Raw genomic sequence first — 13810 nt, forward strand, 5'->3', positions numbered from 1 at the left:
CAATTATGGACCCTTCCGAACGGAACACTAGACCACGCAGCTCCTGGGGGTAATGCTGCATTATGTTCCTCTTGTCGAAATCCTCCATTGACGCTCCCAACGGAGCAGAACTTATTATTGCGATAGCAATTATATGGACACTTCAACCGGATTTCTGCCGTCGGCGTCGCCGTCGTCGCCGTCGTCGTCGCCGTCGCCGAGAGGTTCCGTATAGATAAAATCTTCACCGCGCGCCGTATGCCCGAGCGGAAGCGTGCTGGGACGCGCGCTATCACGGAGAGCGAACGCACTCAATCTCCCACGCGCAAGCAACGAAGCGGGAAGCCAGCGCCGGAGGGAGCGGGGGGGGGGGCACTTCTACTGTGCCAACAACCACGCTCGTCGCTCGACCGCACGGTCTCTTATCTCTCCCACGCGCAAGCAAGGAAGCGGGAAGCCAGCGCCGGAGGGAGCGGGGGGGGGGGGGGGGGGGGGCGCACTTTTCCTCTGCCAACAACCGCGCTCGTCGCTCGCTGCACCATCTCTTATCTCCACACGGCTCTGACCTTTATGCACTATGCGTTCGCCGCTCAGTTTCTGTTGAAGCGATAGACCGCACGTACCTTCGCCCGCTGCTGCGGCGTATATATGCGCTTGCTGCCAGCGTTTTCACAGTCGTTGTCTGCAGTCATTCAGTGTGATCTATTCATGTTTGTTTGTGCGCCCTCACACCACGCTTGTTCATTCAGTTAGTAATAGTCGGGCCACATTTTCTAACGCACGCTACACATGTAATGCTGCCCGGATCGGCAGTGCAGCGCTACAGGTGTGTCCCTTCGCACGCGCTGCCCACGGTAAGCGCTTCTCATCAACACCACCGTTTCACACGCGCCTTCTCGTGGTCATAGAGTCTCTCTTCGTGTCGGTCTACTTACGCCGCAGCACACCTGCTTACTTAATCAGCTCATGTTTACTACAATTCATATTGCTACCAAAGCCGCTCACCTTACTTCGTATGACATTGCTGTGTTGCTATCGCATTCATTGCTTCGCCCTTAGGGCGAAACTGTGACATTTTTTTGATGATCACGTCGACGGTGTCCCTTTGACGGCGTTAATACATACTGGGGCCCAGGTACCCATAATGAGTTGTAACCACCGTCGTCGATTGAGGAAGGTTCTCACGCCTGCTACTGCACGAGCCGTACGCATCGCCGATCGCAGCACTGTTGCCATCACTGGACTGTGCACTTCCCGTATAAGTATCGCCGACCGCCACGTTCCAGTTCTTTTCACAGTGCTGACCAATTGTCCCCATGAACTAATCCTCGGACTCGACTTTCCTACGGCGCATTCGGCTTTGATCCACTGTTCTGCCGTTACCCTTTGTCTCGAACTTCCTCTACTCGCGCATATTCGTGCCGAACTTCCTAACAACTTTAGTGCGACCACCTTCGTCCGCCTGCCGCCTAAAGCCTCGACTTTCGTCGATTTGCTATCATCTTTCCCTGTGCCCGATGGTGATTACGTCGCCACACCTGTCCCTGTTGTCCTTATGATGCGCAATATCACTGTGCCCCACTCCGTCGTAACCGTCGCCGATGACCGGGCATGTCTCCCCGTCGTCAATTTTGGCCGGATAAAGGAAGTTCCACCCCAAGGAATATCGGTTGCAACGCTGTGTGTTATCGGAGATGACCACGTCACGACGTTTTCAGTAGACGTCTTCTCCTATTTTTCGCCAAGAAAAGACCGCATTCGCTACCCCTGATGGTCTCTATCAGTTCATAGTTATGCCATTCGGTCTATGCAGCGCCGCAGCAACGTTCGAACGTATGATGGACTCTTTGTTTCAAGGGTTCGAATGGTCAACATGCCTTTGCTACCTAGACGACGTTCTCGTATTGTCGCCAACAATTGCGACACACCTTGAGCGCTTATCAGTTGTTCTTCAAGTCTTCCGCGAGGCTGGGCTCCAGCTAAATTCATCGAAGTGTTACTTCGGTCGTCAGCAGATCACAGTGCTGTCACGTGTTTTCCTGTACCTCAGTCTGTCAAAGACATCGGAAGTTTTGTAGGACTCGGCTTCTACTTTCGACGGTTCGTTAAAGACTTCGCAGCGATTGCCCGACGACTTACTGATCTTCTGAAGAAAGGCGTGCCGTTTACGTGGGGTCCCGCTCAAACTACCCCGTTTGCCCACCTGACCAACATTCTCACCACGCCATCTATACTGGCCCACTTTGACCCGTCCTGTCCTACAGAGGTTCGTACTGATGCCAGTGGTCACGGTATCGGAGCCGTCATAGCCCAACGCCAACGGGGTCAAGATCGTGTTATCGCCTACGCTAGCCGCCTCCTCACAGTAGCGGAGCGCAACTATTCGATTAGAGATCGTGAATGCCTGGCTCTCGTCTGGGCGGTTTCCAAATTCGCCTGTACTTGTATGGCATGCACTCCTGTATAGTCACGGACCACCACGCGCTCTGCTGGCTTTCCTCACTCAAGGATCCTACTGGCCGGTCTAGTGGCTGGGCTCTGCGGCTGCACGATTATTCCTATGCAGTAGTGTACAAGTCGGGCCGATTAGATCAAGACGTAGACTTTTTATCACGCTATCTGGTGGACGAACCACCCACCGACCCTGACACCGATGCCGAGGCTTGCATCGCCGACGAGCAACGCCACGATGCCACCTTGCGCGCCATCATTGATCGATTGGAATCTTCGATCGCCTTCTGATTCGTCCCTTCACTTGTTTATTCTGCGGGATGGTATATTATACCGCCACAACGTACGCCCCGACGGTCCTGCCGTACTCCTCGTCATTCCTAAGCACCTCCAGTCAGCTGTTCTCCAAGAACTTCACGACTTACCATCGGCAGGTCCACTCGGCGTCTCCCGCATCTACGACCGGATTCGCCGGCGCATCTTTTGGCCAGGTGCCCGCTCCTTCTGGAAATACGCTGCGGCGTGTGAGAAATGCGAGTGCCGAAAAACACCATCGGCGCTCCCTGCCGGGTGCCTTCAACCGTTCGACATTCCTCTGGAGCCGTTCTTTCGCGTTGGCTTCGACTTACTTGGCCCTTTACCTCTATCAACGTCTGGTAACAAGTGAGTCACTGTGGCGACAGATTACGCCACGCGCTACATCATCACCAGAGCACTTCCAACAAGCTGCGCCACAGATGTCGCCGATTTTCGTTTACGCGACGTGATTCTGCAGCATGGAGCTCTGCACCAACTGCACACTGACCGTGATCGGACATTCCTTTCTAAAGTAATCGCCGACATCCTGCAGTCCTGCTCAACCAAGCACAAGCTAACTACGTCTTACCATCCACAGGCTAATGGTCTCATGGAGCGTCTGAATCGAACCCTAATAGACATGCTTGCAAAGTATGTCTCGTCCGACCATACTGGCTGGGACCATGCACATGTCACTTTTGCCTATAATTCTTGGCGTCACGATACTGCCGGTTATTCTCCGTTATTTTTGTTCGTCCGAGAACCCACTTTGCCACTGGACGCGTCCCTTCCATCAGCCGTGGCAGAGACCAGCGAATATGCACTTGACGCCATCACCAGGGCAGCTCGAGCACGTGAAATTGACCGCACTCGCCTCCTGACCTCTCAAAAAAACCAACGGCGTTTGTACGATCGTCAACACAGAGACGTCCACTTTTCGCCTGGATCTCGGGTACTCCTGTGTTCCCCGACTCGTCACGTTGACCTGTCAGAAAAACTCTTGTCTCGGTACGAGTGCGGCGTGCCGTGACTCCAGTTACTTACGAAATCGCCCCAGTTAGTACTAGTGCCTCATCTGCCCCGAATTCCACTGACGTTGTGCATGTCGCACGCCTCAAACCATATTGTCACGTACGAGTTTGTACCGCTGTGGACAAAATGACGTTGGTTGGGGAAGAAGAGGCTGAAGTGTCTCGGAGCTCGGTAGATGGTGTCACCCTGGCCACAGAGCTACAACCCTCTGTATATATTGTAAATACATATATTTTCCCCCCGTAACATTTTGGTGGAGGTGCTGGGTAATCTCGCCACAAGCCGGCCCTGGATCTTCGCAGCGGGCGTCACATCGGTTCCGCTGTTATGGCTACTGACGCTGCCTCCGACGCTGACGCTGCCTCCACCGCTTAGACACCGGCGGAAGTGGTACTAACCCAGCTACGTCACCCGGGAATCTTCACTGGCACTGGCAAGGTCGACGTCGAAGACTGGCTGACGTCGTATGAGCGCGTCGGTAAGCACAACAAGTGGAATGCCACACATTTGCTGGCCAACCTGATCTTTTACTTGGGAGGAACCAGGAAGGTATGGTTCGAGACGCATGAAACCGAAATTACAAGCTGGGACTCCTGCAAGGAAAAGCTACGCGATCTTTTCGGAAGGCCTGTGGGACGTCAAATGGAGGCCAAGCAAGAGCTAGCGTCTCGTGTCCAGACAGCAACCGAATCATACGTCGCGTATATTCAAGACGTTCTGGCTCTCTGCCGTAAAGCGGACGCGGACATGCTAGAGGCCGATAGGGTTGGACACATCTTGAAGGGCATCGCAGACGATGCGTTCAACCTCCTGCTTTGCAGGAACTGCTCAACGGTTGAATCCATCATAAAGGAATGCCGGAATTTTGAGCAAGCGAAGAGCAAACGCCTCGTACAACGCTTCGACCGACTTCCCAATACGGCTGCCACTTCCTCCTGCAACGACCCTCCGGCATCACATCCGCCTGCCACGCCAAGCTTGACACAGGTCATCCGCCGCGAACTTGAGGCTATGCCTCCAAGTTCTCACTGTCCCCATACGCACGACAACATGACCATCTCGCTCATTCAAGCTGTTGTCCGCCAAGAAATTGCCAACATGGACATCCAGTCTGCCGTCCGCCCACGTCCCACCCCTACCACTCCTGTCATTGCCTCTGCTGCACCTCGCCAGTCGTTCCCGAGTCGATATCGGAACCCATCTGAGTGGCGAACACCAGATGACAGGCCGATTTGCTTTGCTTGCTCCCGGGTCGGTCACATCTCTCGCCACTGCCGTAGTAGCCGCTGGTACTCCTCGCCTCGACCATATGCTGATCGCCGCTTCGACCGAGACCCTCGGTCTCTGTCGCCCCTTTCTGAACCATACCATGCCGGCCTTCCCTCTCGGGGAAACACCACTAGCGGCTCGCCCTCGCCGCAACGCCGTCAGTCCCGCTCGCCTACACCTCGACGTCCCTCGTCCCCGTCCTACGCGGGCTGCTTCTCGGGAAACTAAGCAATGCAGCCCCCGGAGGTGAGGCTGCGTTGACCACTCGGACTGCAAAACCTCTGCTGACCCCTGCTGCTCGACCGAACCTTGTTGAAATTTTTGTTGATGATGTACCCGTTCAAGCCCTCATCGATACTGGCGCTCAGGTGTCGGTTATGCGATCAGATCTTCGTAGCCGTCTCCGTAAAGTCCTGACACCTGCCGAGTCGCCTGCCGTCCGAGTGGCTAATGGCAGTACAACAGCCGTGATGGGAATGTGCGCCGCCCGTGTTACCATTGCCGGTCGTCCTGTGTTAGTCCTGTTCACTGTACTGGCCGAGTGTCCCCACGAAGTGATTCTTGGAATCGACTTCCTGACTGCTCATTCAGAGTAATATTGTTCTCCCCGTAACAATATTACTCTCCTGTTACCACCGATATTTAGACGCACAGGGACGGTGCTTCTGCCGCCGGGGATAATGATACATGCATATTGCGTCTTTCTTGTGGACGATGCGCTCGGGCGCCCCGACGAAGAAGACGAACTGCTTCTGGCTCTCGAGCTGTCAGCTGAACTGGCCAGCGCTTCAGTTATCCTGTGTAAATATACTTTGTAAATAATATCCAGGTCGTAATCCTTCGTTCACGTAACAATATGAAGTTACTTGCCCAATATAAAAGTTTCTATAGCAGTCTTAACTCTAAAACTAAAATTAAATAAGTGATTTTATTTCGATTAAAGAATTATACAGGCAGGTGAAACTAAAAAAAAGGGGGGGGGGGAATTTTCCAACTCATTTTTAAACAGGAACACACGAGGAGAGCAGGTGTCTAGAATTTTAAATGATGGAGTAGACTGCAAATCCATTCCTAATATGTATATATAGCCGAGGCTTTCATTAGGTTTCATAAAGACATACTTTCTCCTATACACAATATCTACCCCATTCATTCTCCTTATTTCCCACAATGCAGGGAGAAACATTTTATCTTTTAAATAGCCTAAACGTGACAAGTGCTGGAATCTATGATGTCCACCCTGCAAGAATTAAATTAATTGCGGGTCTAATTTTATATATACTCTCTGTAGTGGGGAAGAGAGTCCGTAACCATTGAGAGAGGACGACGAAGCCTGGAGAGCGCGAGACAGCGACCGACGCTCTTGGACCAAGGTTGTTGTTACATAGCCCTGCAAGTAAATAAACCCCCTTAGATCTCATTTATTGTTAATTTAATATTCACGGCTGGAGTGTTTCCTTGGGTACCTAAGCGTGGCAAAGTCATCCCAATTGTAAAAAAAGGAGACATCTCTTTATTACACTACTACCGACCTATATGGATTCTATCATCTATCATTCTTCAGTAAAGTTATTGTCAAACTAAGTCAAATACGGCTATCAAAAGTCACTAACAAATTTATTACCCTCTCTTTATGTCAGTTTGGTTTCCATCGTGAATATTCTGCAGAGCTGGCATTCACCCATCTTACTTACCACTGAAAAAATTATTCGACAACGGATTTCTTGCGGGCTCAGTTGTGATTAATCTAACGCAGACATTTCATAGCATAATCACATTATCCTATACACTAAGCTCGAGCCAATTGGCTTTCCCGGTCCTGCCCTTTGGCTACTAAAAGCTACTTATATAAAAAAAGCTGTTTCTATTTCTAATATTTACTCTCGGCTATGAGCCACCAATGTTGGTGTGCTTTAAGGCTCCATACTGAACCAATTCTGGTTCTGGTTTATATTGTTATGTGGAGAAAAGACGCTTGACAATGTATTTACAAGGTATATACAACGGGCACAAGATAGCCATACAAGATGAAGCCCGTGTGCGCGACTATGTGCGATCGTCGTCTTCGTCAGTCCTGGCATCATCGTTCTTTACTGCAGCGCCTCGTAGCGTGACCCCCGGCGGCGAAGGCGCTGTCCCGGCGCTTGGTAGGTTCGAGTGATATCGCTTCAGTCGAGCGACGTCAGCGATATGAGAGGAGGATCGCGGTGTGGAGGTGTCGAGAGGTTGTATCTCGTAGGTCACGTCTATCACTTGACGCAAGACACGGTACGGGCCTGAATAGGGCGAAATCAGCTTCTCACAAAGACCAACTCGCCGTGCTGGTTTCCAAAGAAACACGATGTCACATGGGTTAAAGTGGGCATCGCGGTGACGAGCGTCATATATGAGTCGTTGCTTTTCCTGGGAAGTTGTCAGACGGAAGCGTGCAATCTCACGAATCTCACGTGCCTCTGCAGCTCTAGATATGGCATCATGGGCATATTATGACGTTGGATCGAGAACTGCTGGGGGGATCGTGTCAAACTGTAGTATAGGGTTTTGTCCATACAAGAGAAAAATTGGAGAGAAAGCAGCAGAATCATGGCGGGAGGTATTGCAGGCAAATGTGACGACCGGCAGAGTGCCATCCCAGACACGGTGGTCCGTAGAGACGTACATAACGAGCATTTCTGTGAGAATTCTATTGAGCCGCTCTGTGACGCCGTTGGTCTGAGGATGATATGCCGCTGTAAATTTGTGCTTTGTAGCGCTGGTGTGCAAGATGCCCTGGACAACTTGTGAGAGAAAGTAGCGGCCCCGGTCGGCAAGGATTTGTCGGGGAGCGCCATAGTGAAGTATCGAAGCTTCGATAAAGAAGTCAGCGACGTCGGTTTCACAACTGGTAGGGAGAGCCCGCGTGATCGCGTACCGGGTTGTGTAGTCCGTAGCAACTGCTATCCACTTGTTCTCACTAAGCGATAGAGGAAAAGGGCCAAGGAGATCCAGACCAACTCAAAAGAATGGCTCAGATGGTATTTAAATGGCCTGAAAACGGCCAGCTGGTAGGGCTGCCGCTTTCTTCTTTTTTTTCTTTTTTTTTTTTGCGGTGATGACAAGATTTAAAGGAGGCGACGTAACAGTAAATACCGGGCCAAAAGAAACTACGCCGAACACTGTCATATGTCTTTGAGACTCCCCGATGACCAGTGGTAGAATCATCATGACACTGTGCGAGTACAGTCTCACGCATATGCTTGGGAACGACCAGCAGCAGTCCAGGGCCATCAGGGTGCATGTTGTAACAGTACAATAAGCCATCTTGCAGCACATACACAAATAGGGGGAACTTGTCAGGTCCGTCAGGCTGCGATAGATGTCTCTCAGGTAAGGGTCACGTCGTTGCTCATCGTTAAGGTCGCCAGACGCCGTAAGCGCTCAGTGGGGGAGACACTTTAGGGACCTCGTTGTATGCTTGGCAATTGTTGTGTGGCACAGTGATCCGTCATTGAGATCAAAAATGTCCTTGTACGACATGAGCAGCCAACGAAGCGCATCCGCGTGTTCGGCCGGAAGGTCAGTAGCGATCATCTTTATGTTATCTAACATCGTGGGGCCCGAATCAATAGCGGCAGGAGGCGGTGCACGATCAGTTAAGACGGAAACATGGTAGTAGCAGGCTGGAGCTAGGGTTGCAAGAGACATAACCTGGTGTATCACTTGAGGGCATAGTCCAAAATTCACAATAGGGAGACATGCGGCATTGACCTTTATACTGATGACCGAGTGCGGGAACATGACATTCTGCGAACAGAGGACGGTAGCGTTGGGCGACACGACGTAATCGCCGTCGTCGATAGGGGGATTAGGAGAGACGTCGATGTACGTCACGGCTAGATGAGGTAGGCGAATGTATTCGGCGGGAAAACACGGGGAATGCGGGAGATGTAAATTCAAGGCGATGAGCAACACGATAACAAGGTGAGAGCAAGAGCGAGCGTTTCGACAAGTGGACTTGTCTTCTACAAGGGGGATGAAACTTAACGTACTGATTATAAAAAAAGTTGCAGTGGCTTAGCTCGGCTATGCCAGGATATACGTAGCGTTAGCAAAGGTTCAGCTGATTATTCTTAGCTTTCCTGGTTGTCGCCTACGCTCAACCGCTAATTGCCAGGCAACTACTTCGGGATCCGATGAGTCAAGCTTCTCCGTTCTTCTGCGCTGTTGAGCAGCATTTGCGCTCTCCTTCTCCATGGCTATAGACCTTTTCACAAACCGACGTTTGAGCAGCGCCATTGGCCGACACGGGCGACGTCTAGCGTGGCCGCCATTTTGGACTGTGCGCCTTGCGAGAGCAGGCCGGCCGGACTTCGGTTGCGTGATCTTCGCGGCGCATTATTTCGATTGTTTTCTTCCGCTTCGCTTGTCTAGTGCCGCTGGACTTGTTACATGTTTCACGTGCTCGCGTGAGCGCTCAGTGTAGTGTGCTATGGCAACAGCAAGCCCAGCCAGTGGATGTGGTGTTTCTTCGTCGGTAGCGGCGGCAGCCGCGTCTGCTTCGTCGAGACCTGGCGTGCTAATCAGCGGTATCTTTCATTGTTATTGCTGGGCACATGTGACCGTATCGTCGATTGAATCTGATCACCATTACGTTTCGCGATTGAGGGTTGCCTCATTTAGCGAAAGCAGGCGCGTACGTAGCTGTCGGGCAATGCTTTAGAACCAGGCGCCGGCGGCCCGACGACGCATGTCAGTGGTTGGTAGATATGCGGTGGTTACTCCATACGCTTCCGACGCAACAGAACAGCTCAATGGCCGGAGCCCTTGTCAAGCTGCTGGAAAGCAGCTTTTTGCTCCAGTCCTGGCATTTTGTTTTTGTAAAAACTGAATGTGAAATAAACTGTCTGTCTGTCTGTCAATCATGCAAAATTTATTGGATCTGGTGCGGTGCAGGGCGCTTATAACCAAATATCAAAGCATAAAGCGTGGCGATCGTGCAGCGCGGTACCTGCAGCGAAACGACGCGCGGCGGTGATCACAGATGCCAGCGCGACTGATACAGCCCAGGTGCTAGATTTTATTTTTATTTTCTTGAGCCGCACATAAAAAGGGCGCAAGCTCTGCCACATATTTCATTGTGAACAAGGCTCCCGTGGGGGAGCCGAAACGTTAATGTATTTTAAATATATTTCAACCATTTTTGGTCGGTGTCTCGATCCCTTCCTTCTAACTATTTGTATTTTTAGTATTTAGTATTTATTTATTTATACATAATGTCAATCCCAATAGGTATTATAACAGGACTTGTTATAAAGATATATTTGTTTACCCATTTTTTACGTTTGTTTACCTGGAATGGCTTTTCTTTCGAATGTCTGAATTTGGAACAAGCTTCGCTCACGGTGAACCTTAACGCAGATCGTGCGCGAAGTTTGTATTGAAGATATCGCGTACGGCAAGAATTGTTCGTGTGCACTATCTCTGAAGCGAAATAATTAGCCAATAACATTGCAGCGTTAGGGCCATCTCTGCTCTTTCGCTTGTTTCCCTTACACCGTCTTACTGTGCTATGTTCATAATAAAGTAATGTCGAGTCTTAACAATTGTCGAATAAATACATATGCATATGACTGTAAACGTGCACTACTGACCGTGAGCGAAAAGCGCTTAGTGGTCAGCGAAGCAGTCTATGCAAGCACGTTAAGTATTTCACTTGATCGACTGTGCGAATTTATTTTTTTCGTTACTGTTATTCTTGCAAGCATGATGCTATTGTCCGCGTACCTATGCGAATACCGTTTTTTTACGTTCTTACTTGCGCGGGCTAACATAGCGCGTTTATACGTCACGCACAGTTAGCGCATTACGGTTCGCGAACTCTAGCACTGGCGCTAGGCCGCGCTGATGAGGTTGACACGTTCGTTTTTGCATACTCTTGCTGCCCAAGCACATAGACAACGCTCAAAGATGGGTGAGCTCGATGCAGCACCACACTGTTGAAGTTAATTACCTTTATGGGCAGGGCCGCGCAGGGTGCGTGTGAACGCAGAGACAATGTTTTGGTGGACACAGGGTCTGCATGCATCTTCCATAGGACACGATTTTTCCAGATCGCTGTGAAGTGTATTTACCTACTAGTTCTCTCGCAGTGCGCCCTAATTTGTCTTGTACCGGTGTCACACGGCCACTTTTGATAGCGACCGTGACCGATCTGGATCGGAATGTTCGACCGCGATTGGCTCCCTTCCGCAGATTGAGCAAAGAAGCCAATCGCGACCAAGAAATTCGACCCATATCAGGCTCGATCACCGACAAAAGTGCGCCGTGTGACCCCCGTATTAGGCACTGGAATGAAGACGTGTTTGAAAGCATAACAAATGTAGCCTCTGCCACTACATACTAGAAAATATTGCATCGAAGAGCTGACAATTCTCGCAACCTGTTGGGAAATGTGCCGAAAAGAGTTTACCAAAATGCGTTATTTTACTGATGTGTGCATTGGTTCACATTAGATTGAAATGCCAAGTCCTCAGGTGATGCAGGAAACCGGCGAAGCGTGAACATACCACATCGCGGCAGTGGTCTCGCGGAGTGCTGTGTTGTGGACACACTTAGTCGCCAAAATCGTTATTTTCCGCAGGTTGTTTGTGCACCCATAAACTGCACAGTGCTGGCCGGAAGCCTTTTGATGAGTATATATGCCATTATTTACGAGCGTAAGTCATTCGTGACAAAAATAAACGGAAACATCGAAGGAAAGCTACCACTCCGCAATGCAAGCGCAAGGCAAGCTCACAGTCCAGACCGAACAGACAACCACATACTCTCCACGCCAGACCGTCAGGAGCGCCCTCGTGAAAACGTCTATAGGCCGTTTCACATGGCGCGATTGGGGCGAAAAAAATCGTTCTGTCGCGCACGGCGCAGAGCAATTTTCGCTGGCAGCTTTCACATGCATTCTTGACTGCGCGATTTCCGTCGCAGCGTCGCTCAAGGTTGCTCCCTGCTCACAAAGTATCCATGCCTGCATCGTTAAATAAAAACAACATGGAAACCAGTCAAATATTACAATTTCATAATATTCTTTTTTATATAGAATAGTACCCAATTTTTCAGCCTTTAAAAGCGTGGAGACTTCGCGATCGCTTAGTCCGCAGCTATGGTGAGTGAAAACGCTGCACAAACCGCATAAGCGTGCCGTGTGGTGGGGTGGTTTTGTTTTGTACACTATAGTTTTGTTGTTGCGGTACGATGGAAGCCACAACTCTTCTTCTGGAGGAGTGTTTGCTTCTCCAAATGAAGAAGCTACTATTGAGTGTGCAAGTGCCTGGCACAATTTGTAGCAATGAAGACGTTGACGACGGTGACGATCATGAGGGTACGTGCCGTATGTTGAAGGCGGCGTCAGCTCCCGACCTAGATAGCATGCAGCTTCTCCTTTTAAATGAATTGTGCGAGCTCGAGAAAACACAAATTGTTCGTGAAACTCCTGAGCCACAGGCGCTGGTGGGTTCGCTCTGTTAAAACATCATTGAAACTGCTGCGCGACATTGCTCCGCTGAGCTTCCAACACGCGGTAAAACAGGAAAGCGCCTATTTCGACGGCGCTTGCTGTTACGTCACGTTGCTCCGCCCACATCGCGCCGATCGCTGCGACTCAGCGACGGAAATTCCAACATGTTGGAATCCTGTCGCGGAGAGCCCGCGACGTCGCGGCGGTCGCTGAGCGACGGAATTCGCTGTGTCGCTGTGTGAAAATCGCGCCATGTGAAACGGCCTTATACCACACTGGCAAACGCCAGTCAGAAGCGCAGCGGCTCCAGCGCAGTGTCAGACGGCGACTGCACAGCGAGCGCGCGCCGGCGCCAGTGCGTCTACCACGGCTACGACGTCACTCCTCTGGAATGCGCAGACCGGCGGCGGTGAGTCGCGCGCGGCGGCGGCGGAGTGCGCGAGAGGTGCCGGCTCCGGTGGCTCCGGTGCGCAAGCCGTGTGACATCACTGATCCTTGCGCATGCGCAGCACGGCTCTTGATGTGCCGCGCGAAACGGGCTTGGCTAGGTCAGTGTAGCTAACGCTACAAAAACGCCCGACTTCTACTCCATAAACCGAGAATCAGAGCGCTTTTCTATTCAATTCCTCGCTATTTTCTCGCAAAGGACAGGGAATAAAAGTTGGTGCTTATACAGGGACAAAATACTAGAACTAATGGATTCCTTTTTCTTTCTACCACAGTGTGATCACAGTGTGTCGAAACCTTGGTTTCACAGGACCCTTCGCGCTTTAAGGAATAAAAAGAAGCGCCTTTTCTGAGCAGCTAAACCTTTGGGGACGCCAGCTGCATGAGTAAAGCATATGGCTGCCGAAAAAGCGTACTGGGCCGCTATTTTGTAGCGATGCCTTTAATGTCATAATGCCTTTTCGCGCTTATCGCGCTTTGTCAGTGGTCAGAGCGACGGTCCGCTCACGATATCAACGTTGATAACGCGAGTGGACCGTCGCTCTGACCACTGACAAAGCGCGATAAGCGCGAAAAGGCATTATGACATTAAAGGCATCGCTACAAAATACCGGCCCTGTAGCGCCGTCCGAAAGGCAAAAAGGAACTTTCGAACAGCGGAGCTTGTAATCTGTCTGTCGTAAACAGAAAATGTGGGCCGATCCTGGCGGCAGTGCAGATAGGGTCCAAGCGCAATGGCGCATACCCCTGTGAACAAGCGAAGCTGAGCCTGGCTGAGTCTAGAGAAGCATGGTTGGGACTGCTGAAGCTTATGCAGTCATCGATAGCCAATTGATAGCCAAT

This window comes from Dermacentor silvarum, chromosome 2 (genome assembly GCF_013339745.2).
Source record: "Dermacentor silvarum isolate Dsil-2018 chromosome 2, BIME_Dsil_1.4, whole genome shotgun sequence".
Classification (NCBI taxonomy): domain Eukaryota; kingdom Metazoa; phylum Arthropoda; class Arachnida; order Ixodida; family Ixodidae; genus Dermacentor; species Dermacentor silvarum.